The sequence below is a fragment of the Orcinus orca genome, chromosome 10 (assembly GCF_937001465.1).
Source record: "Orcinus orca chromosome 10, mOrcOrc1.1, whole genome shotgun sequence".
NCBI lineage: Eukaryota > Metazoa > Chordata > Mammalia > Artiodactyla > Delphinidae > Orcinus > Orcinus orca.
This window is the reverse complement of record NC_064568.1, coordinates 67,241,880-67,268,357: the sequence shown is the minus strand read 5'-3', so window position 1 is coordinate 67,268,357 and position 26,478 is coordinate 67,241,880.

The window sequence follows — 26,478 nt, the reverse complement described above, 5'->3', positions numbered from 1 at the left end:
GGGTAGGTGCGGGGGGAGAGCAGAGAGAGGTATTTGAATCAGGTACACAGAGGGTTTCACCAGTTTTGGCAAAGTGATATTTTCTAGGTTGGGTGGTGGCGAGTACATGGTGTTTGTGATGTAATTCTTTATTTTGTGGTCATCATTACTGTTGTTCACCAGACATTTGCGGCTCCTTCTCTTCTAAGCACATAGTAGGGTTGCAATTTCTGGTTCTCTGTGGCTGGGAGGGACCCTGTGACCAGCTCTGGCCAATGAGCTGTGAGCTGGACCATTAAATTACCTTTTTGAGACCGTCCAGATTTCTCTTTTGCTTCTGACAATGTTTGAGATGTTGGCTGTTCCATCAGCCTGGGTTCCTGAGTAATTTCAGTGAGCAGAGGCCTCTGCTCATCCTTGAAGGACATGTAGCAGAAGGAGGAAGCAGCAAATAGCAGAAGCAGAAGCAGAAGTGTGTTAAGCCAGTGAGTTAGTGGGGTTGTTTGTTACTGCAGCAACATCTAGACTATTCTGACTGATACATACCTTTTAGTGTGCCTAAATATTTCAATTTAAAAATGAAATGATAGGACTTCCCTGGCAGTCCAGTGCAAGACTCCACACTTTCATTGCCAGAGACATGGGTTAGGTCCCTCGTCAGGGAACTAAGATCCCACATGCCGTGTGGTGCGGCCTAAACAAAACAAACAAACAAAATGAAATAAGTGGAAACGTCCATGTCTTTTGGGCAAGTGCCAAAATTTGACAAGAGAAGGAAGCATAGGAGAGAAGGTCTGCAACGTTTCATTTCCATTGCTGTTTCCTTTAAAATAATAATAAAAAAAAAGCCATTTCCTAATATCCTTTTTTTTAAAAGACTTAAAATATTAATTTATTTATTTTCGGCTGTGTTGTGTCTTCGTTGCAGCGCGCAGGGGCTACTCTTCGTTTTGGTGCGCGGGCTTCTCATTGCGGTGGCTTCTGGCTGCGGAGCACAGGCTCTAGGCACGTGGGCTCAGTAGTTGTGGCTTGCAGGCTCTAGAGCACAGGCTCAGTAGTTGTGGCACATGGGCTTAGTTGCTCCGCGGCATGTGGGATCTTCCTGGACCAGGGCTCGAACCCGTGTCCCCTGCATTGATGGAGGATTCTTAACCACTGTGCCACCAGGGAAGCCCCTCCTAATATCCTTTTGCCCCTCAAGTGGTGGCAATGGATAAGCTCAGCAATGAATCAGGGAGGCTTGAGGCTGTAGTGCCCCTGGCATTTCATTACACCTTCCTTAGAAACCCATTTAGCGCCACTGTGCTTTCCCTTGGCCAGGCCTCAGCTTCAGGAAACAAGCCCAGCCATTGCTGGGTATTAGACACCTGCAAGGCAGACTTGGCTTCGCACATTCTCCAGGCTTCCGAGTCCATCCCCCCACCCTCCCCACTCCCCTAAGCTGCAGGAACATCAGCCAGAGCAGATACATGAGATCAGAGCAGACAGGATGTGAGGAGGTTCTCGCCTTAGGTGCCTGGCAAGAAAGGGAGCCCAGGCTCCCAGGAGTTTGGGGCCAGATAGCTCTGTCACACACAGTCTGGAGCCCACTTTCAACATGAGCCTCCTGCCTTCTGGCCTCCGCCTCCGGAGGAAGTGTTCCTGGATTACCTTGACTAGAGGGGAGGGGAGAAGGAGCTGCAGGGAATACTTGGATTTCTATGGTGCTTTTCTTCCTAAAGCTTCAAAAGATTTTCCCTTCTCTGATCTCCTGTGACCTCCCCCAGAAACAGGGCAAGGAGAGGAAGATCCTCTCATTTCCCAGTCCAGGTGAGGAAATGGGAGCCCAGAGAGGGTAAGCAAATGGCCTACGGTCACAGAGCAGGACAAGGATATGATTCTGGTGGGTGAGGGTGTCGTCTTCAGCGCCATATGCCCCACCCTGGTCCTAGGCCCATCCTGCTGGGCTGGCTGATCTCTCTGTGTGGGCAGCAGCTTCTGTGCTCTCAAAGCTTCCCTTGCAGGGGGGTGAGCTGGGCCCTGTGTCCCCACTCAGCCTGTCCTGTGGCCTGAGCACTGAGGGGGAGGAGGCTCCAGGAGAGGCTAAGGTCAGCCTCCTGCCCACAGAACAGTGACGAGAGGTTGGCCGTGAGCCCTGTGGTCCTGTCACTGGGAGGTCAGGCCAGGGAGGCTGCCAGAACACCAGGGCTGAAGAAGGTCCAGATAACGCAACTGGGGCAGCCTCTGTGGGTGGAAATGACATTTCTTGGCTTTAAATAGCTCCATCTCCCTGGAGCCCCAGAGCCTCAGCGGAGCTATTAATTCCTGGACTCCAAGGGCTGCACGGCCCCGTCATTCTGTTTGCACAAGCTGTGTAAGATCTCAAGCATTTTTCCTGCCACCCATCTCCCCACCTCCCTTCAGTTTTCCTGCGCAATTTCAACAAGGGGTTAGTTTATTTCTAGTAACGGGCCTGGGTTTTGAGCTGATCACATACATATTTTGTCCTTCTTACAAGTGACACGGCTCAAGTCAGCAAACTATTGAGGGTTTTCTTTGTAAGCTGTTGTCTCCTACAATGAAAGGTCATGTGTATACACGTGAGAGGAGAAAGTAGAGGCCATACCTACGCAGGTATGTATGTGTATACCAAGTTAATTAATCAGTCGTTTAATCATTCAACCAATATATTAATCCCCCAGATATTTGTTTGAGTGCCTATGTTTCAGGCACTGTGCTAGTTCTGGGTACACAGGGTAAATGAGAGTCCTAACTGATTAAACAACTGTTACCACCTCCATGCCTGCCGCTAGGGGTGTCTCCTGCCTAGTTGGGCATCCCAGTCACTAGATCCATGTGTCTCTGAATCCTGCTCATCATCACCAAACCCCAGCTTGTGCCATGATGAGAATGATGAAGAGGAGAAGACAGGTGGATACAGCAGGTACTCGATGTAGAAAATTGACAGGTCATGGTGGCTGATTGGTTGGAGATATATGAATCAGTGACAATTCCAAAGTATTCAGCCTAAGGACAGGGAGAATTGGAGAATAGCAAAGACAGATGCTTGGACTTGGGAGGGGCCATTTGCCTCAGTTAGGAATTGTATCTGATTGCTGATAAAAATCCATTCACAGTGGCCTAAGCACATGGGGTTTCTTCTCTCACATAAAAGTCCACAGCTCTGGGACTTCCCTGGTGGCGCAGTGGTTAAGAATCTGCCTTCCAATGCAGGGGACATGGGTTCGAGCCCTGCTCTGGCTCGATCCCACATGCCGCTGAGCAGCTAAGCTGGTGCGCCACAACTACTGAGCCTGCGCTCTAGAGCCTGCGAGCCACAACTACTGAAGCCCGTGCGCCTAGAGCCCGTGCTCCGCAACAAGAGAAGCCCCTGCAGTGAGAAGCCCGCACACCGCAACGACAGCAACGAAGACGGAACACAGCCAAAAACAAACAAACAAACAAATAAATAAATTTATATTTAGAAAACAGTCCCCAGCTCTAGGGCTAGTGCAGCAGCTGCATAGTCACTGGGATCCTTCCATCTTTCTGCTCTGTCATCCTCACGTTCTCCTCATGGCCCGAAATAGCTACTGGAGTTCCACTCATTACATCTGAATTCCAGAAAGAAAGAAAGAAGAAGGATAGAAAGACAAAACAGGTATGTGCTCTCCACCCTTTTAAGGAACCTACCTAGAAATCCTCTGTCACCCTCCACTTGCCTCTCATTAACCAAAACTTAGCCACATGGCTACACCAAGCTTCAAGAGGGACATGGAAATGTAATTTTTTAGGAGGGTGTGTTGCCCAGGGCTCTGTTACTGGTGAAGGAGGGAAGGACTGACACTGGGAAGCAACCAACAGTTTTTGGATGGCTTGAACAGATAGGTGCTGACTTGAATTGAGTCAGGAGGAAAGATAAGGAACTGTGTTTGGGGGCATGAAGAGTTTGCAGTGAGGATGAAACATCCTATTCGAAATAGAGGAGTGGAACATATGTGAATGGAGGACTGAATACGTAGGTTCTCTGGTCAGCCACAGAGCGACAAGAAAACCATGGCTCAAGTGAAAGCCCATGGCTGAGCCTGGGTCAAGAATACAACATGGGGGAAAGAGGAGAAAGAGCAGCTTACAGAAGAAAAAAATTACAGAACATCATTTGTCAATTCTCATTGTGTGATTTCATCCTGGCTCACCCAGCCTCCCAGTCAGTCTGTAGAGCCACACAATACAGCACGTACTCGATGTAGAAAATTGACAGGTCATGGCTGATTGGCTGGAGATATACGAATCGGTGACAATTCAGCACCTGTTAAATCCAGCTGCCTGGTTCTCTCCTGTGCCCAGGTTGAGCCTTTCAAGGACACCCACAGGGAAGACACCTCTACCTGCTCCTCCTCACGCAGGTGCACCCTGCTCAGACCTGGCTGACATTTAGACCTTGTTGGGGAATTCTGGAACCGAAGAGTGGGGGCCTGCCCTGTAAAGAGGGAGCAGGGGCATGGGAGGGGACTCTCCTCTTGCTATGTAAACCCTCCAGAAGTTTCTCCTAGAGGATTTAGATCAGTGGTTCTCAACCACGGGCAGTTTTGCCCTGCAGGGGACATTTGGCCAGGTCTGAGAACATTTTTGATTGTTATGACTGGGGGAGTAGGGTGTGCTATCGACATTTAGTGGGTAGAGGCCACAGATACTGCTAAACAGCCAACAAAGCACAGGACAGAGCCCCCCCAGCAAAGAATTATCCTATCTAAAATATGAAGAGTGACGAGGTTGCAAAACCTTGGTTTATGTGAGTCTGATTACTGGGCCCACAGGGAACAAATAATCTCAGGTTCACCCAGACCCATGCAATGTTGATTGACATTCAAGCTAACCCTAGGCCTCTGAAAGGCCTACTTAACCACCAGAGGAAAGACTAAAGCTATGCTTATCATAATTGACTACCATTTATTGACCATCTACTACACCCCAGGTTCTTTACATAAATTATTGCCAAGCATTTCAGCAATTATGAAAAAGTTTGTGGCATAATCATCATTATCCCTGTTTCACAGATGAACTAACTGAGGCTCAGGTGAGGTTAGGTGACTCAATAGCTCACAGCTAGTAAATGACCCCAAAGCCCACTCACTTTCCGTTCCCCACGTGACTTATATTTGTTACAGTCCTATTACTACATGTATCTGCTTATGGTCTCATCTGTTGAAAGCTCATAATTGGATGTGACAAATGAGGGAACTCTTTACTAACTAGACCATTCCATTAACCATAGCACATCCTTCTCCAGCCATTCTGGGCAAACGGGAATCTCTGTGCTTAAAAGATATCAAGCTGGGGCTTCCCTGGTGGCGCAGTGGCTGAGAGTCCGCCTGCCGATGCAGGGGACACGGGTTCGTGCCCTGGTCCGGGAAGATCCCACATGCCGCGGAGTGGCTGGGCCCGTGAGCCATGGCCGCTGAGCCTGCGCGTCCGGAGCCTGTGCTCCGCAACGGGAGAGGCCACAACAGTGAGAGGCCCGCGTACAGCAAAAAAAAAAAAAAAAAAAAAAAAAAAAATATATATATATATATATCAAGATGTAACAGGAGGATGCAGTTTTTGGAAAAGCAAAGCTAAGTGGGCACCACGCAGTTGAAGATACACTCAAGTTCATTAAGGAGTTAGGCAAGTACAAATTAAATTAATGGGGAGATACCTCAGGGTGGTCCCAGGCAACTGGTAGAAATCACCAAGCACTGTGCCACCTATTACTTCTGAGTGTGGGGAAAAGGGCATCCTCATTCATTGTTGGTGGGGACATGAGCTGTTAGATCTTTTGCAAAAGCAGTCTGCAATATCTTCTAAAATTAAACCCAGGGACAGTTCAACCCAGCAATCCCACTTCTGGGCACATGTAGGTAGGTCACAGGAGTTTTATCACACTGTGGCTCAGAGCAGCAAAAAGCTGGAAACAGGCGATGACTGTCAGAAGGGGGTGGCTTGATAAATTAATAAAGGTGAGTTTTATTGTATGTAAATAATAGTGATAATAATTTTTAAAAGATTGCTATACAACCACTACAGTTCCTATGATAATAGAAAAATATGTTTAACAAGATTCCGTTTATATGCGTTTGTGTATATGTAAATATATATAGAGATATTTGCATAGGCTTATATGAACATGGAGAAAAGTATAGAAAGGTTCATTCTAGGTTCTTAGCATGGGTTTCCTGGGGATGGAGATGCTGCTGGGGTGGGGACCAATGAAGACTCAAGAAAAAAGGAAAACAAAAGAAAAAAGAACAGACTTTAACATAATGTGTGATATGACCAAATGTATGCACTTATGCAACATTTATGAATGTGGAGGTACGTATACATTTAATTTAAAATTAAAAAAAAGTTAATTCTGCAACGGGCCGAGCCGGGGAGGAGACAAGGGTCTCCCGCCGCCGAGCTCTCGGCTCGCGCTCCCCGGGGTCTGGCGGCGGAGGCTGCGCGTTCCCGGGCGGTGAGCGGGGGCGTGCCCGACTGGTCCCGGCGCCTGCGGGCGCGTTGCGCCTGCACCTCGTCGCGGCGCGGAATCCCTCACCTGGAGGGAAGCAGACGCCGGCCGCCCGGGAGACCGCGCGGGGATTTTCCAGTGGGGGCGGAGGCTCCTGAAAGGCTCCTTGTCGGCCGGCGAGGCTCAGGGACAGCGGGGACAGCGAGGCCTGGGGGTGGGGAGACCCCAGCTGGTCACCGCGAGGGCTGCGCCTCGGATCCCCTGGCCGCATGTCAGCCCTGAAGCTCAGCGAGAGGCCGGAAGCCCCTATTCAGCGCAGAGGCGAGTATTACCAGCAAGGGGGGCTGGGACCTCACGCCCAGCTCGCCACAGAATTTGTGCCTCATTTTAGAGGCCAGTAGTGGCTTGGACCCGTCTTGGGAGTTGTTCGTGTTTGTGGCTCCTCCTCCCTGGGGCCTAACACCGCGTCTGGCACTTTACAGGGCCTTCAGCAGGCAATGTTAGGGAAGACCCCCCCTGACTCCCGGGCTCCATAGCCTTATACTCCCTCCAGAACCCTGGGAGCATTCCTGTACCCTCAGCATCTCACCTGATGGCCTTGAGCATTATGCTTCTCTCAGCCTGTGTCCTGCGCCTGCACCTCCACCCCACCCCGGGCTGCCTGGAGGACAGGGACGTAACAGACAAGTTTGACCACTTGCTGCCCAACACAGGGTAGGTGTCTTTCACCAAAATTTACTGTGGCAGGGCAGAGAAAGAGGACATATGAGTCAAGGGGTTCTCTCCATTTTCTTTGAATGAGAATCTAATTAGGTCTTAGATATTCCGTTGTCTTTACCAAGAGAGAAACTTAGAAATGTAGCCTGAGCTCTGAGCCTGGTGGCAGGAGGGTTGAGATGTGACAAAACTTGTAGCAAAAGAAAGGAAGGAAGGAAGGACGGGAGGGAGGAAGGAAGAAAGAAAGAAAAAGAAAACTGGAGCACAAAGTTTAAAGGTTGAGTCAAGGGGGCCAAGAAGCCTCCCCTGTTCCCTTGCCCTGGGTTGTTTGCCAGGAGAAAGGAAAATGCTTCCAGAAAGCCCAAATTGGGGTTTAGTTGCTCCAAGGGAAAATTTTTCTACCTGGAACTAAAGCAAGAACTAGGCTGCAAACCAAAATCTTCTAACTTCCTCTGTTGCCAGAGAATTGCAAGAGAGAAGCAGCAGGGAGGTGGGGGACGGAAAGAACCCTGGACTTGGGGTCAAGGTCTGGATTTGAGCTGTGATCTCAGCCACTTAGATCGGCCCCTTAGCCTTGGGGCTTGACTTCTCCGAACCTCGGTTTCCTCATCTCTAGTCTAATAGTAATAATCCCATTTCATTCACATGACACTCTACTAATAGATGGATGACTACCTATCTCAGTTCCCTATATGCAGCAGGTCCTCAGCTAAAGGGTGCAGGTCAAAAAGATACTTGCATGGCAATGTTCACTGCAGCATTATTTACAACAGCCAAGGATGGAAACAACCCAAATGTCCATCAATAGATGAATGGATAAACAAAACTTGGTATATGCACACAGTGGAATATTATTCAGCCATCAAAAGGGTGAAATTCTGATCCATGCTACAACACGGATGAACCTGGAAAACATTATGCCAAGTGAAAGAAGCCAGGCACAAAAGGATAAATACTGTAGTATGATTCCACTTATATGTGGTACCTGGAGTAGGCAAATTCCTAGAGACAGAAAGTAGAACAGAAGTTACCAGGGGCTGAGGAGAGGGGAAATGGGTAGTCACTGCTGAATGGGTACGGATTTTCTGTTTGGGATGATGAAAACATTTTGGAAACAGATAGTGATGGTTGCACAGCAGTGTGATGGTAATTAATGCCGATGAGTTATGCACTTTAACCACAATAAAAATCTTTTTTTTGTTGTTTTGTTTTTGTTTTTTGTTTTTTTGGCTGCGCTGGGTCTTCATTGTGGTGTGCGGGCTCTTTGTGGCACGCGGGCTTCTCTATTTGTGGTGTGCGGGCTCAGTAATTGCAGCACGCAGGCCCAGTTGCCCCACAGTATGTGGGATCTTAGTTCCCTGACCAGGGATCGAACCCACATCCCCCGCACTGGAAGGTGGATTCTCAACCACTGGACCGACCACCAGGGAAGTCCCCACAATAAAAATCTTAAAAAGGGGGGTGGGATCCCGATTGTGAAAAGAAAGTTCTGCTTTTAGCAGCATTTTTGTGCTAGCTCCCAACTGGACACAGCCCAAATATCCATCTGCAGTAGAATGGATGAAGTGTTGTCCATTCATATACTAGAATGCTAGGCAGTCTTGAGAATAAACGACAACCACACACAACGATCTGCCTGGATCTGACAGACGTGATGTTGAGTGAAAGAAGCCGGACACGAAAGAGAATGTCCTGTATGATTCCATTTATGCAAAGTTCAAAAACAGGCAAAACGAATCTATGGTGCTAGAGGTCAGGATAGGGTTCCCGGTGGGGAGTAATTATTGGAGGGAGCACAGGGGGCTTCTGGGGGCTGGCAGTGTTCTTGTTAACTGATCTAGATGCTGTTACCTGGATGTGCTCACTTTGGGAAAATTCTCCAGGCTGTTTTACACTTATCATGTGTTTTCTGTATATATGTTTGCTTCAACAAAACATTGGTTTTTAAAAAATTCTTGTTCATGTCTTGAATGGTGAATAGGAATGGTGAACTAGAAAGTCAGGCTACAGAAGCCTGATTTATACGCTTAATCTGTACCAAGCCAGAAAGACTACGAAACCAGATTTAAAATTCTCTACGCTGCTTGCAATTTGTACTGCTTCCACCCCCGTGAGCTGTAACCAATTAGTTTTGAAATCTAAATAGCCGACTTTCCACATCTCACACTGCCAGGGACCTGGAGGGGAAGGGGGTGCACCCCAGCACCAAGAAGAGGCCCTTATCCTCAAGCTCACAGGCCCTGGAGCAGAATCCACCATCCCCCTGGGCTTGCAGGTAGACAGTAGGCATCCAGCAAATACCTGTGGATGGACTGTGTCATAAAAATTCTTCAAGTGCACCCCTGGGATCCCCCTGCCCCTGACATCAGGGAAGGGCTGTTGGCAGGGAGCTGCCTGCAAGGACTTAGGGCCTTGGGGTCTAGAGAAGAGGTTGTCCCTTCCTCCAACATCGGGAGTCCACCTCCCAGCTGCCCTACTGGACGCTGTGGGGAGAGCTGATGCAAAACATTTGACTTGTCCCTGGCTGACCCAAGTCGACTCCTGACACCAAACAACCTGGCAGTTGGGGTCTGGGGGAGAGGATAATTTATATTTTTGCTTGGTGACAAATTGCTAAATAATAGATCTGGCCGGGGTTTCGGTTTCTCCCCCAGCAGCTTCACCAGTGTGTTGGCGTGTTGATTCAATCAGCAAGTTATTTTGGCCCTGTGGGGACCCAGAACTTGGTTTCTGCTCCGGGAGGCCTTCCTCTCTCTCCTGGGTGTTTGGGCTTCCCCCAGGTGTCATGTTTGTTTGCCTGCCTGTCTGGGGCCCTGAGGGTTGAAGGAGGCAGCATGGGCCTTTGCCAGACTCCAGGTTTTCACATGGCCTGGGGCACGTGGCCCTAGGGAAACAGACTCCTGCTTGCAGCGGTATTTCTCCTGCACAGCTAGTGAAGCAGCCGCCGTATCTCCTTCCTCTTTCTATTTGTCCCAGTAAATGCTGTCCTCCCTCTCCTTCCAGCCCTCTCTGCCTCTCTCTCCACAGAAAATAGCCAGCCACTCTTAGTATTAATGACAGCAGTAGCAGCAACATGACCCCTTATGTGGGAATAGTGCTTTATGGTTTATGAGGCCCTTTCACAGCATCATGTCATTTGACCCTCCCCTAGCCCTCTGTTTGGGGCTGAGGCTCAGGAAGGTTTTGGGATTTACCCAAGGCCATGGACTTATAAAGGTCAGAGCATATCTTTTGATTTCTGATCCCTTTTCCTCGCCTCTAACCCAAGAAGCCCCCTTGCTTTTGGAGACTGGGGCAGAGGCTGTTAGCTGCCACCCTAAATCCATTCCCCTTTCTTCCTTAGCAACAGAACCTCCATTTTAGTCAAGGTAACATAGTGCCCAGGCAAAAGAAACATTCCTAGCCTCACTTGCAGCTGTGATTTGTAAGCAGGAACTTCAGGAAAACTCCTTAAAACGGGGGCGTGGACCCTTTTTACCTTATCTCACTGCCTGGAATTCAGAGATAATGGCTGGGGCTCAGCAGCCATTCTGGATAATGAGGTAACCTGGAGGATAAAAGCGATGTACTACGACAGTAAAGTAGAAATATAGAGGGGTCCCGCGTCTCAGATGACCAGAGAACTACTATGCCAGCCCGGGCTTCCTACCTCTAGACTTCTTTTACATGAGAGAGAAATAAGTTTCTATTTTGTTTAAGCCACTGCTGTATGGTTTTCTGTTGAATCACTCCTGATTCAGGTACCCCATTTCTGGTGATACACAGTCTCTCCTGCACCCCTTCCTGCTTACTCATTTTGAATGCAGAGGGCTGTCTCCTCATGGTTCTCAGCTCTCATAGTTTGTATATACTGAGCCTGGGTCATGAGAGCTATCCCAGGCAGGTACCTCTCTGGGTCTCTTGAACCTGCTGAGAGTTCTAGAGAATAATCACATTATAGAGTTTCTTCTGTTAGTTCCTATAGCCAAGTGAAACTACTGAAGGGGGAGAACACATGAAAATTCCAAGCTCACAGCAATTTGCCTAGATTGGATCCTTCTGAGGGCAAGTTTACAAACATACTTCCAGCTACCCTTCATCCCCCCAGGCTTCCAGAGGGTGGGACAGAGAGTTCATCATTTAGGGCCTACTTCTCATCTGCACCCCTGTCCCCAGAGCACAGCAGAGAACAGTAGAGTCCATGTGTTCATGATCCCTGTCTTGTGAATCCCTACCAGTAAAACATTTCGAGCATATACCCCTAATAGATGCATGTTTGTTGACTTAAGAATTATAGGGCTTCCCTGGTGGCACAGTGGTTGAGAGTCTGCCTGCCGACGCAGGGGACACGGGTTCGTGCCCCGGTCCGGGAAGATCCCACATGCCGCGGAGAGGCTGGGCCCGTGAGCCATGGCCGCTAGGCCTGCGCGTCCGGAGCCTGTGCTCCGCAACGGGAGAGGCCACAACAGTGAGAGGCCCGCGTACAGAAAAGAAAAAAAAAAAAAGGAATTATAGACTCCCTCCTGTTAGTCCACACATGTGGGGCTGCACGTAACTGAAAGCCCAGGCAACAGTGGCTGACTTGAGCACCTTGACTGGTCAGGCCGGGTGGGCTCTGCATGGTGCATCAGGTCGCGGATGTCATTAAGGGCCGGGTTCTGTCTGGCTTTCTGAAGCTCCTCCATCCTTATTGCGTAGGCTTTTGTTCTCAAGTCTGTCCCTTCAAGGTCGTGTGTTAAAATTGTGTCTTCCTTCTCAGAAAGGGGGACAGGGGCAGGGCTAGCCTGCCAAGCTCTGGCACCTGTCCCCTTTTTGAGAAGCAAAATGTCTTTTCCAGAAACCTCTGGTGAACGTGTTCTTATGCCTCATTGTCCAGCACTGGGTCGCATGGCTTCATGGGTCACAAGGAGTCTGGGAAGTCATCAGGTAACAAGGGAAAATGGAGGTGGGAACGGAATGGCCGTTGGGTGACCACCCCATAAGGTCTGCAGTGCATGTGTACTACTGGGCTAATGTATTAGGTATATGATAAGACCTACGTTAAAAATAGGGATTTTAAAAGCATGAGATAAGAAGTAGACATTCTAATGTTACTTCCCACACAGTTCCTGGGGCACAAGCACCCACTCTGGAAACCACTGGTGTAGCATAAAAGGCACAGTCTCTGGAGCCAGAAGGATCTGAGTTTAAATCCTGTCTCTGCTATTTATTAGCTGCAACCTTGGCAAACTCCTTAATCTTGTCAAACCTCACTTTCCTCATTTGCAAAATGGGGGTGGGAGTAGAACCCACCTGCGTTTTGTAACAGTGCTGGGTACCTTTTAAGAGAACAGTAAATATTAGATGTCTCCCTTTAATAACAGCTTCCCATTTATGGGCAAGGGATGGTGGTGGGGAGAGTTAAAATAGTGAAAGTATTGAAAGCGATGGTAAGTCCTCAACATCTTAATAATGTCCATCATTTACGTGTCCAGGTGTTTTTCATTTCTATAACAACAAACACCCCATTCTGAGGATTCCTACCAGGGCTAGAGCACAGGACCAGGGTCCTGCCAGTATTTTCCTAGCGTTGCCACTACCTGCTGTAAGCCCCTGATCTCATGGTTTTGCTCTCTTGGCCTCAGTTTTCTCAGCTGGAATCTGGGAAGTTTGGGCTAGAAGGTGCCAAGCCTGTCCTTTCTCCTTCGGTTTAGGATATCCCCTTTGTCAGTCCCGACTCCTGTGACATCTCTCTGCCTGGTCTCTCACCACTCCCACTCTCCTCCCCAAGCCCCCTGGACTTGATTTCTGAGGTCCTGCCCCTTGTGGCTTGCCTTCCCTTTCCCTGGCCTGTTCACCCATCAGTTCCCCCACCTCTGGTAACTCTGCCCATTTGAAGGTGCTCTCTATCCCAGTATCCTATGAGATTCCACTGTCTCTCTAGGGAGGAGGCGGCATGGAGGTCTGGTCTCTGCTAGAGATGAGATCTGGTTTCAGAATTTTTCCTCCCAGAAAGATTCAGAGCACTTTCAGCGTGCAAGGACTTGTCCTAAGGGCTTCATATGTTTTAACATACATAACACTAGGAGGTAGCTCCTCTTAATCATCATCATCATCATCATCTTTCCCACTTTTAAAATGAGGGGAATGGGGCACAGAGAGGTTAAGTACCTTGCCCAAGGTCACACAGATGGTAAGGGGCATAGCTGCATGTTTGCCCAGGCACTCTGGCTCTAAAGCCCATGCTCTTAACCACTATGTTGGACAATATGTAATTAATTTCTTTGTCTCTTATGACTTTGGGCAAGTTATCTAACCTTGTCATTTTTGTAAATGTGGAACCATTTGAGAGTACGTTGCAGACATCATGTCGCTTCACCCTAAATATTTCAGCGTGCCTCTACCTGGCATTTCTCTATATAACCTCAGCACCTCGTCAACTCAGGAAATTTGACACTGATACAAAACAGTCATCTAATATAATGTTTATTTGCAAAATGTCCCTGTCTCAGTAATGCCCTTTGTAGCTTTTCTTTTTTCAATATAGAGTCCAGTCAAGGACCACACATTGTATTTAGTTATAATGTTTTAAAAACTTTTTAAATTGAGATATAATTCACATACTACAAAATTCACCCTTTTAAAGTGTATAATTCAGAGGGTTTTTAGTATATTCACAAAGTTGTGCGACTATTACTACTTCGTAATTCCAGAAAATTTTCATCATCCCCCAAAGAAACCCTGTACCCATTAGCAGTCACTTCCCATTCCCCCGTAGCCACCACTGATCTGTTTTCCGTCTCTGTAGATTTGTCTATTCTGGACATTTCCTATAAATGGAATCATACGATCTGTGGCCTTTTGTGTCTTGCCTCTTTCACTTAGCACAGTGTTTTCCAGGCTCATCCGTGCGATAGCCTGGATCAGAACTTCATTCCTTTTTAAGGTTGAATGATATTCCATTGTATGGACATACCACATTTTGTTTATCCATTCATCTGTTGATGGACACTTGGGTTGTTTCCACTTGTTGGCTATTACGAACATTTTTGGGGGTCCAAGCTGTTGTTTTGCAGAATGTCCCTCCATTTGGATCGTCTGATTAGTTTCAGGTTCACTGCATCTATTTTCGTAGCCTAACAAATGGCTTTCTCTCTCTGCTGAGCTCAGCCATGGCCAACGTCTCTGCCCAGCTGTGTCGCTGGCAGGTGGAACAGCCTGTTGAAGGCAGAGCTCCTCGCCTCCCCAACAAAGCAGTGCTGTGCTTATTCCCACTGCCCTCGGTCCCTGCCACTGCCCCCCCTGCCCTGTGGGCACAGAACCTCAGAGCTATTTCAGGCCCTTTCGTGGTAGACCTGGCCTGGGAAAATCTGAGGTCCTGGCGGCTAGACACAACTGCCTTCCTTAGAGGCGTGAAGGTCATTCCTTGGGCTTGGCTTCTTTGGTCTGGTGGCCCAGCCCCTTGCTTCTGGTTTCCACCAACCCCCAGCAGTCAACCCCTGGCAACTAGCATGAGGGAGCAGAATACACATCACTGGGATGGGCTTCCTGTTGACATGCGCCAGCTTGTGGCAACGGGTGTGGTTAAGGCTCAAAAGAGCATCTATCTAAAAATGGGCCCTTTCTGCTCAATGAATTCGGAGCACATGTGTCTTTGAGTCATTGCTGTTTCCTTCATACCAGCAAAAGTGACCTTTCTTCCCCCGCTGGTTTCCTCTGAACAGCCCCAGGAGTCCCACAGCTATGAAAATCTGGAGTCTTTTCCCTCCTGGACCTCTTCCCTAGATTAACAGCTCAGCTTTCCTGGCAAAATCCACAGGGTGGCTGGGACTGCTGCTCCATAGCTCTTTGGTTTCTGTTAGAGCAGGACGAGGCAGGGCTTTTGGATCACTTTCTGACTCGCTGTATGGCTTTGAACAAGCCACTTGACCACTCTGTTCTCCTGTTTTTCCACTTGGAAATTAGAGAATGGATGAGGCCATTCTTTGCAGCCTTTCTCCACAGACAGGTTTGTTTATGGGTGAGACAATGGAGCAAGTGACCGAGATGGGGTGAATCTCCTTCCTTGGAGATGCGGACATTTAACAATAGGTCAGATCCGCATTTGGCCATCCTGGCAGAAGTGGTTATGGAAAGAGCATGAGCTTCAGGGCCAGCTATTCCCAAGGCCAAAACTTATCTCTCTGTATCCTGCTTGCGGTGTGGCCTCGGGCGAGTTAATCTCTCTGACCCTCTGTTTCATGGGGATAATAGTAGCTTTTCCAGGAGTTGATGGAGAGATTAAAGGGGGTGACGTCTGGAAAGTGCTAAGGACAGTTTCTAGTATGTTGCAGAAGCCCAATAAACCATTGATATTGAGAAAGTACAGTCAAACAGGGTAGCAGTGGGATAGTTCCTTAGGATATATCCAAGTCCTTACTCCTCTCTGTTGGCCAGTTTCTCATGCTGAGTTTTAAGACAGGTAAGTTAGTGTTGTTGGGTGAATACCCTGAAATTTTTACTGTGTAATTAAGGCCCTTTAACTCTCATCCTCCTTTTTGCTCAGCCCAGTTTTTACCTCCTTGGAAAACAGAACCAATCAGAAATGGGTTGCAAAAGGTCCCAAGTTATCTCAAGGAAAACCAGAAGAAAGTTGAGATGCTGCAGGGCGAGGCTGTGAACCCCACCTGTGGGGCCCCAGCTCCCTGGGAGGCTTGTGGGTTCCAGCCTCCCTGATGGCATGGCTCTGGGTGGGCCACCCAGGGGGTGAGATTTCAGGGCTGCCCAGCCACAAATCCTCTCTGTCTTGTGGGCTAATTCTTGATAGTCCTCGAAGTCCATTGACTTAAAGGTTTGATCCCTGCTGGAGAGAGAGCCACCTGGGAAAAGATATAATTTAAACCTCTTCAATCATGTGATCCTCAGTGTATGTGCCTAGAGCAGAAGTTGCTGGTTGTCCCCCCGTTTTGTTGCCCTCCATCTTCATTTTGTAATAGAACCCCCAGCATCTGGCTGCCCAGTCACACCAGTGTTTCTCAACCATGGCGCTTTTAAACATTTTAGGCTGGGTGATTCTTTCCTGTTGGAGAGGCTGTTCTGTGCACTGTAAGACATTTAGCGGCATCCCTGGCCTCTACCCACCCCGCCCCCCGTAGACATTGCCAAGTGTCCCCTGGGGGTAGGGGCAAAATCTCCCCGTTGAGAACTCCCTTGCAGTAGAGACTACATCTCCTAGCCTCCCTTGCAGCTAGGTGTGGCCGTGTGATGCTGTTCTGGCCAATGACACGTGACTTGGAACACCAGAGGTGTCCACGTGAGCAACTGCCAGTTTTCCTTAAAGGGGAGCGTGGGTGCTTTGCTTTCTTTCTCTCCTTCCTACTGGCTAGAGTGAGAGTACAGTGTCAGAAGCTGGGAGGTGGAAGCTGAAGGTCAAGGTGGCAGAGAAGCTACAGAGAAGGAGCCTGGGTGCCCAGCCTGGGAGCTGCCATATGTGCCCTGTTGCTTATGCTTAAACTGCTGTGTGTGAGAGAAATAACCTTCTGCCTTGTCGGAGCCACTGTCATTTTGGCCTTTGCAACAGCATTCAAACTATATCCTAATTGACATAAGTCATTTGTCACCTCCTTTCCTGACTGCAGAGTGTGAGGGAGGAAGTGAGAACATGAAAACAGGAATAAAGGAATGAATGACTAAACCTGCCTCTATGGAACCTCCTCTAAGTTCTAGGCACTGTGGCAGGGGTTTTCATGAACACCGCTTTTATTTAGTTAGTTCTCCGGGTGACTCTACAGGAGAGGCAGTATTATCCCTGTGTTTCCATAAGAGAAAGCCAAGGCTCAGAGAGGTTGAGTGACTTGCCCATATCACACAGTCAGCCAGGGACAGAACCATGATTCAGTTCTAGGCTTGAAAGACCCCACTCCCATTGCATGCTGCTCCTTTGATTGAGAAACTTTGCAGACACAAAGCTCCAGTAAGGACGCCACTGCCTTCAGGATAACCTGTCACACAAAGCCCTGTTCCTGTCTCCACACAACACTTTGTCTCCTCCCCTCACACCCCATGTTCAGCTTTGCTCGTCTCCAAGTGGTCTCCAGGCTTGCCGGCTCTTTCCTGCCTCTATATCTTTACTCAGGCAAAGCTTGCTCAGCCCCCTTGGGCTGGGATGACTTTAACATCCTTCCGAATCCCTAGCCCCTAAATCTGCTGACTCAGAGCCCTTCGGTAGGACTCGGCTCAGACATCGCCTCCTCCAAGAAGCCTTCCTTGACTATACCCTTCTCAGTCAGACCAGGTCCCTCTCCTGTGTGCTCCCCCCACACCTGTACCACCTGTGATGGCACCTACCATTGTGTGAGGTGTAGGCTCCTTGAGGGCAGAACTCTGTCTCCTCTGTCTCTTCACAGATCAACGTGATGTCTGAAACACAGTTATTTATTCAAGGACGGGGAGGGAGGGAGGAATGCTAGAATGCTGTCAAATGAGAGAACCGGCTCACAATTTATTCAGCCCTGTATGTGTCCACAGTTGCTAGTTACTGTGAAGAGTTTCACAGAGAGGAAATGTGCTGGGTTTGGTCCTCAAAGAGCGAAGACTCTGAGAGGAAGCTGAGAAGAAGTCGAACAGGAAACATACAAAAAGATAAACAATGGACATTGTACCTGTAGATTGTCTATGGAGTGGGTCCCCCGAGGCCCCCAGCAGGCTCTGGGCTCTCTTCACCCCATCAATCCCTAGGAATGCCAGCTCATTCTAACAGCAGTCTGAGCAAGACATAATTAGGAAGAACGATCTGCTGCCTGAGAGCTGCACCCTGAGATTCCAAGGCTGAAAAGGAAGACCAGATCTCCCTGCCTCCCTGACCTGACTCACCCAGTTTGTGGGAATTATGTCCTGTTGTCCTGCTGTGGCGGACTGGCTGGCGTTTAGGGCTGGGGAGCCCTTCTCTAGCCCTCAACTCCCGAGAAGCTTCCCCAGAGACCGGGAATGTGTAGGGGGATGTGTAGGAGGGGACCCCTTCCTCAGATGCTCTGAAAGCTCGCGGAGCCCCTGGAGAGCCAGAGGACAGGCCGGACACCTCGGACCATGCAGCCAGGCCTCCCCCATTGTGGGGGACCACTCATCAGTCCCGAGTTCCCATGGGGCGCTCCAGTGGCCTCCGATCAGTGGGTTTGGAAGTCTGGGCAAGAAGCCCAGCTATGAGTCCACCCTTTGCCAGAAGAGCCTTCCTTTCTGCCCAGGCGAGGGAGGGTGGCAACCTGGCCTCACCGGCAGGATCAGCCCTGAGGGTGGACGGGAATGACAGATGTCCTGATGATGGTGGTGGTGAGGACAGTGATGACGTACCTGTCAGCAGCTGTTCGAAGCACTTATTTAATCCTCACAACCACCTCATGAGATTGAGTCTCATAGGTTTTACCCCAGTCATTATCCAAGGGATCTTAAAGGCATTTTCCAGGGCAATACGCTCCCACAGAAGCTCCTGCCCTGTGTGTCCTTGGGCAGGTCCCTTCGCCTGTCAGCCAGACATCAGCCCTGATGAGACCAGCATTGTAAGACCAATGATGCAGCCGCGCTTTGAAGAGGCTGTGGGTATCAACCAGGCTTAGCTGTTATTCCTCGCATCCTTAGCTGGCCTGGCCTGCGTGCAGACGCCAGGGCCCGCCAGCCTTCTCCAGGGAGGGAGCCTGATTCTTCCATTTGTGAGTGTCCTTTCTGTTTCTGTTTCTCCTCACTGACCACCCACCATTTTTTTTTTTTTTTTTTTTTTGTGGTACGCGGGCCTCTCACTGTTGTGGCCTCTCCCGTTGCAGAGCACAGGCTCCAGATGCGCAGGCTCAGCGGCCACGGCTCACGGGCCCAGCCGCTCTGCGGCATGTGGGATCTTCCCAGACCGGGGCACGAACCCGTGTCCCCTGCATCAGTAGGCGGACTCTCAACCACTGCACCACCAGGGAAGCCCCACCACCCACCATTTTGTACAGCCCGAGGAGGGCCTGGCCAGTGTGGACAAGGGTCCCAGCACTGATTCTGCCCCTCACCAGCCACATGACCTCAGGCAAGTTGCTTCTCCTGTCTGCCTCATCTGGAAAACAAGGGGGTCAGGACTGAACTACCCCTTTGAGCACTAACATCCTAATGTCCTGTGATCAAAGGCCAGGGGAAGGGCTGGAGGACCCAGACGGGAAAGCTCAGCCCCAGCTCAGCTTCCCATGTTAATGGCTTTGCCGAAAGGAGGCCCCTGGCCATGGAAGCTGCTTTATCAAAATGTGTTCCAGCTCACTTAGATTACACTTCACTCCGCTGAACTTCAAAAGGGGCACAAGGGCTCCTCTGCAGACAATTGCCGGCGGAACGTCAACACGGCCAGTCAGGCTTGAAGGGGTCACCTCACTGGGCAGCTGGGCAGGCTTTTACGGACCCTAGATGGGAGAAAGAAAAAGGAGGCAGGCTGAAGCCTCCCGTGGTTGAGGCTTTATGGTGTTCTCATGGTTATCGTCTTCCCCTGTTCTCCAAATCTCAGATCCAAAGAGAAGAGTCCTGATGGGCCAGGAAGATAGGCAGCCTCTGAGAGAATGAAATATAATCTGAGGAGCTGCAAGCCTCATGCTCAGAGGGAGGGGACAAAGCAAATTTGTGAGAGGGACAGCTTATGGGTGACGCCTGCTAGCAGCTTTGTGTGTGAACAGGGGACATGGGTATTAGTTGATGATAAAAGTTAGTCATGTGATGCAGCTTCCAGAGAAACTAAAGCCTTGGTGCTGCATTTAGAAGTTGAAGAAAAGCAAGAATATTGTTACCGTTTATAAGTGCTAAGAGCGCTAGACACTGGACCTAGCCAGTTGTGTGGAGTATCTCATCTCATCCTCACAATACCCAATGAAGTGGATACTATCATGATCTCTCTCTATTTCCAGTGAGCAAACTGAAGTTCACAGAGGTTAAGTGACTTGCCCATGGCCACACAGCAGATAAAAGGCAGAGGTGGGCTTCAACCTTGGGTCCCCCCACCTATTTTGCCGCCAAAACAACGTCATGTGAGGAACAATCCAAAGAGCAGTGGTTGTTGAGTCTTCGACTATTTTCAAGAATGTGAGGGAGAAGGGGGATCGGACGTGCCCTGCCTTGGGGCACTGGGAGGAACTAAGACTGAAGGGTGAACAGAAACCTTCTTCCACTCAATGCAAAAAAGACATTTTCAGCAGCCAGTTGTCTGGAGACAGCAGGCACCATCAGGAGTAGTGATTTTCTTTGATATTGGGGGTGTTTATGCATAACCACCTGGCAGGGAGGCAGGCCGGTGGATTCAGTAGGTGGTTGAATGAAGGCCCTGCTACTAACCCTGAGATTTTGGCAGATTCAAGGGCTGAGGGGCTGGGTCAAGCAGACACACCTTGGTCTCTGGTGTCCAAAAAGTCACATCATATAAAGGATTTCTCCAGGTGTTACTGGAGGTACCCCGTAGTGGGCGGCCTCAGGCTAAGCTGAGAACAAACCTGGCTTGAAAGAACACTCACCTCAAGGTCCGGAGACCTGGTCTGTTGACTTCAACTTTTAGCTCTGTGCCCTTGGGCAAGTCACTTGACCTCCCTGGCCCTTGGTTTCTTCACCGGTGAAAATGAGCTTGGATCGGATCAGTTCTGTGGTCCTGAGACATAAACAGATGTTACAGGTGAACTTGGGACGACGCAAACCCTCTGTGTCGTAGTGTTGGAGAAACAGAGCAGTAGAAGGCAGGCTGAGGAAGAGCCCATGGCAGCCTTCTCAGGAAAGGAGGTCCTCTTAATGGGATGAGCTAAGCGGTCCTGGCTTGGAGGTCAGGACTCGGGATCTGGGCTGGTGGCCCAAACTTGAAGTCAGCCCTTGCATTTTTATCATGGAGGAAGTGGGAGAAACGCACTCAGCAGACAAAACAAACACAGAAAGGTGAGTTGTTGGTGAAGGTGGTGTGTTTTGTCTGCTGAGCTCTTTCCTGCACAGAGACCCATCAGACAGGATCGGGGAGGCCCTGGGAAGAGAGAGGAGGGGGCATAGGCAATGCAGCTCCCAAAGCGCTGTCTGTGCTTTGCAGTTAATGCCCCGACAGTCTTTGTTATTGTGAATGAGGTAGAACTCCCCCAGTGTCTGCTTTTTGAACTGAGGAAAACCTGAGTTCGAATCCCAACTCTTGCCACTCACTAGCTGGGTGATTTGGGGCAATTCACTTAACTTAGGATGTCCATTTATAACTTGTTATCCAAATGGAGGCATTTTTGAGAATGGAGGGGAAAGCTATTATTAATTATGCTGGGACAACAGCATAAACTGAGACTATTTGGAGCAAAAATGGGACACCCTGCCTGCCTTCGCCAAGGCCATTTCCACATTGAGAAAACGGCCACTGTGATACTCACATGCATGTGCTTCACGTGGCTGGGCTGAAGCTGCAGGGAACGGACACAGCATTTAGTGGGTGCTCAGGAAGAGAAGGCTCCATGCTGACCTTTCCCTCTTCTCGCATTCCGTGTGTCTAAAAACAGCTCTGAGATGGGGCTAACTGGGGTCCCAGAGAAGCTGTGCTAGGGCCTCCTTCAAATCTGTGTGTGCTTTCCTGGAGGGCCGGTGCCCAAAGCCAGCTAGGACTTGGGCCTCCCTTTGGGATCTGTTTGCCTTTTCATCAACACAGACACAGGGTTTTTCTTGGCTAGGCCCCTCTGCTCACAGCTCAGGGATTGTACCTTGAAGCGTTCAGTCCCAAGTGATATGAATCAGGATCTACCAGGAAGTTTGTTTTCCAAGGCCTTAGTCAACATGTGGGTGTGGAAACACCAACCAATTTCAATGTAGAGTCAACCCCTTTTTAAATAGGGACTTTCACATTAGTCAGACTTTTCAAAACAACATAATGTTTAAACAAAATTCCATTTCCACTTTTCCATCACCAGCAGCAGTTGCTGAAGATATTTCTGTTCCAAACAGAGGCTTCCCCAACCCATGTCTTAGCTGGTTCCCTTACTATGTCAGAGCCTGGGCTATGATGTCACATGCTGGGGGTGTGAAATCACCCTTACTAGGGCCTCAGTTTCCCCTTCTGGCTCTTCACGTGGACTCGGACTGCTTCGGCCAGTGTCTTCTTTTCCTTCGTTCTGATTCCGAGATACCTCCCCCTTAAGCCCCGGCACAATCCCAGGAGTTCCCACATTTCAGTATGCGAAGCTCATAGCTCAGACTGCCGCTGAGGTACTGCCGTTGAGGTACCAGGATTTGGCATGAAATACTTTCAGCAGAGACTCATGGGTCCCAAACGTCACCCTGAGCAGGCTCAGGCTTTCACCTTACCGAATCCTGAAGGTTGGCTGGGTACACACACACCTGGCATCTTCCCATGGCCCTGGGCCCCCGTCAGTGTCTACTTTGATCCCTTCCGTCCTGGCTCCTACATTCCCAGGGCCTGTCCTGTGTCACATCCCCATGCAGCTCTCTTTGCTGGTTTGGCAAATCAGGCAAAGTCCGAGAACTCCTCAACCTGTTGGTTGTGTGCTCCAGAGCTCTACTAAGTGTAACACGCAGTATTTCACTTCACGAGCAATGCTCTAGCTTGTGTTCAGAACTTGGGCCTCATGTAAGTAGCTGAGTAACCCCTCTGTGCCTCAATTTTGTCACTTGTAGAATGGGGATGATAACAGTAGCTCCTCTCTCACTGGATTGGTGTGAGAGCTCAGTGAGCTCATGAGTATAACGTGCTCCATTGCCGTTGGCCATTGTTACGATAAATCTTCACCACCACCCTATGAGAGGGGGACTCTGTTTATCCCCATGGGCAAATGAGGAACTGAGATTTGGAAAGGTTAAGTAAGTTGCCCAAGCCGTGTGCTAGAAAGACGGGCAATAAGCATGCTTTGGAAGTCTGGGGCCCTGCTCTCGGTGACATGAGAGTCCGGGTTAAATCCCAATTCAGTTGCTTTTGCATATATTTAGAGAGACCAATGTGTCAGGCCCTGTGCCAGGAGCCAGGGAGCCAGCAGGTAGCTCCACCCAGTGTTCAGCCCAACCCGTGCGGGCCAGCTCTGGACTAGGCACAGTTAATCTCCAGCCATCCCCCCTGGCTTCACCTGGCTCCTTAAAACCAGACACGTTACTTAGCATCTGCAGAGAGTGTCTTTCATCTTCAAAGGATTCCCGAAGCACCAACCAATTAATGCTTACAACACCCTCATCTCGTGGAAAAATATTTATCCTCACTTCATACCCAGGAAAACTAAGGCATAGAGAGGAGAACAGACGGGGTGGGAAGAGGAAGAGTGAGTGACAGAGCTAAGCAGAGAATTCCGGAGCCCCAGACCCTGCTGACTGCCCAGTCCATCTGGGGGCTGCAGGGAAATTCTTCCCATAATATCTTTTTTTTTTTTTTTAAATGGAAGTAGAACCTTTTGCAAGTTCAGAAGATTTAGATTTCTTTAATAGTAACCTCCAGGAAATACATTAAAAACACATTCTATCCGTTACAAATCTTAATGTCACCAGCCAGGGATGAGGGAATTAATGCCGGACCCAAAAATACATATAATCAGCAACTCCAGGGCAAGGGCAGAGACGATTTATAGAGTGCGAGATCTGGATGTCTGGAGCAGGCAGGCTGAGCTCAGCGACGAAATTGAAACAGGGCTGTTTTCAGATGGGGCTGAGGTGGGGGGAGGCTGCTGAAGGCGGCTTTGATTCAATCATTGTTCCCCATTTCTTCTCAATCGATGTAAAAAAATTTTTTTTAATGCTATAAAGGCCAGGTTCCGATCTGTCATGAGAAAACTGCTTTCATTAACATAAGTTCCTGTTAAGGGCCCTTTAAAAGAATCAACCCCTCCCTCCTCCCCCCTCCCCCTGCCCGCCAAGTGCCCCCCACCAGAACCATCCCAACCCTGATCATCTCCCATGTCTACCTGGGTCAAACAAAGGGGGAATCCAAGCAGTGGTGCAGCTGGAGAATCTATGTAATGAAGACAAAACGTGTGTATAATTAGTGTGGTTTTACTTCCCTTAGCAGAGGGTATTTTTCTTTACTTTTATATTGTAAAATAAAATACAGTTATAGAAAACCGCACCAAAAAAAGGTGTAGCTTAGTAAACTGGGATAAGGGAAACAGCGCAGGGCTTTTAAATTGTTTTCATTTTTGGACTCAGCACTCCATTTTGCCAAACTTGAATCTAACACAACCTTGGAAAAGCTTTGAACCTCAGGGGTATTATTGCACTCATTTTAGGAAGGACAGTGACCTAAAGAATGATGTAGAGCACTCAGCTGTTACTTTAGGGCCGCCACATTCCCAGCCACGTGCTTGCTGCTCAGAGAAAGGGTATTAAAGGACTCAGTGAGCACTAGGAGCTGAAGCCCACAGCAGCGATGGACTTGGGTCCCCAGCGTGTTCCCACTGCCCGCCTCTCTTGTCGAAAACCACACAGCATCGCCTAGGACTGAGCGAGTTAATGGGCAGGTCTCTGTGCCCTTTTATCCTGGAGGAAAGGATGAGAAGGCATTACATCACGCCCCTCCCTTTACAGGGGAGGAAACTGAGGCCACAGGTCTGATCTGAGGTCAGTAGTAGCAGAGCCGGGACCGAGAGCTGGGTTGGAAGACTCCCTGTCCGGTGCTTCTCTGCCCCATGCCTGTGCTGCTTTTTCCGTGATACACCTTGTTGGGTCAATAGCTACTTGTCAGGAACTGGTAACCAGCACTTTCTAACCAGCCCGAATACTCAGTAGGATGACTGACCACCCCGGTTTGCCCGGGGTTGGGGGTGGGGATTCCAGTGCTAACCCTGGGACAGTCCCAGGCACACAGGGCCAGCTGATCACCCTGTGGGCTGTGTCCATGTCACTGGCGCCCAGTCACCTTGACTAGTTGGTGGGCACTCAACCTGTGGGGGCGAATCAAAAGTTAGAGAGGAGGATGTGGTTTCTTATGCCCAATGAGTTGAGTTGGAGTACAATTATCCAAATTATTGAGATTTTTAAACAGTTACTGAAGGAAACGTAGGGGTTTGTCCTGAATTATAATAGCTAACACTTCGAGCACGCTTTATAACTTTAATGAACTTTCACACTCCAGATCTTAATTATTTGGGCCCTTCAGGCAAGGATGTCTGATTAAAATCATTTTTATGAAGTAGGAGACTGAGCTGGCCCAGCGACCTAGGCAGGCGCACCTAGCTGTGAGTGATGGAGCTCAGAAAGCACCACCCCCTTCTCTGACCCTTGGCTGAAGCTCTTCACCGCTCCCTCTCTGGTCAGGAACCCTGGCTGGAGGCCAGATCTTGAGTTCTCTCTCTATTTAATTGTTAGGAAGCAGGAAGCCAGAAACTGGGGGTTTCTAAATTCAATTCCGAGGATCTTGGATGAACACCAAAATAATTCCCGTACCGTAGACTTGCTATTGGAAAAGAACCTTAGTGGGGCCAAAGAATGAGCTTGGTTTGATCAAGCGAAGCTATTTGTTTACCTTTAGCCTCTGCTGAAAGCCGAGTTCCAGTATTAAGGCTCTCCCTCTCCAAATGCCATTCAAACAGCCCCCAGCCACGGACACCGCTTTCCACTCAGGCTGGAGCAGGAGACTCTACACTTCTGAAGTTAGAGCTGGAGGTGAAATGCTTAGCTGAGCTTTGTCTTTCAATGCCTTTCTTCTCTCTGGGGTTTTAACTGCTTTTTCTGGCCTCAGGGAATCCCTTGGAAGTTAATAAAACTTACTACATCAAAGGGCTCTACAACCACTACTCTATTAAAACCTCACAGCACTCCTGCAGCAGGTAAGCATTATTAACCCCATTTTACAGATGGGGAAACTGAGGTTAATTGGTTTGCCTCCAGCTACTGAGGAAATGAGTGTCCCAGCTGGCTTGAGAACTGGGTGGTTTGTTCAGATCACCCAGGGGTGGTGGTTTCTGCTGAAATCCGTTTTTCAAAGCACCTTGACTGGATTTCTTTTTCCTTCACGAAAACCGATTCCTCACTGGCTGCACTGAGGATGAGGAATTTCTCCAAAGCTGGCTAGTCCGAAAGGAACAGCTCCAGCCTTCCACCAGGAGAGGTGCCATAAAAATAGATGAAAGCTAAGAGTTCAGTGCAGTAATTTAGGAAACAATTTGGGCCTTTCAGAAATTAACGTTATTTAAAGATGCAGATTCATCCACCCCAGGGGCCTCCTGGGAGTGCTTCCCGAACCATCTGGTTCAATCAGCTCATTTTCTTTCCCCTAATCCTCCTGGCTCTCGTGTGTGTATGTACAGCGAAAGTTCCTGGGGAACTTGCAGCATGAATAAAAAGCAAAGACCTTTCTCTTTCACCAGCCACCTCTCCTCTTTTCCAAACAGCCTTAAATTCCTAATCCTGTTTATTCTTAGTGGGGG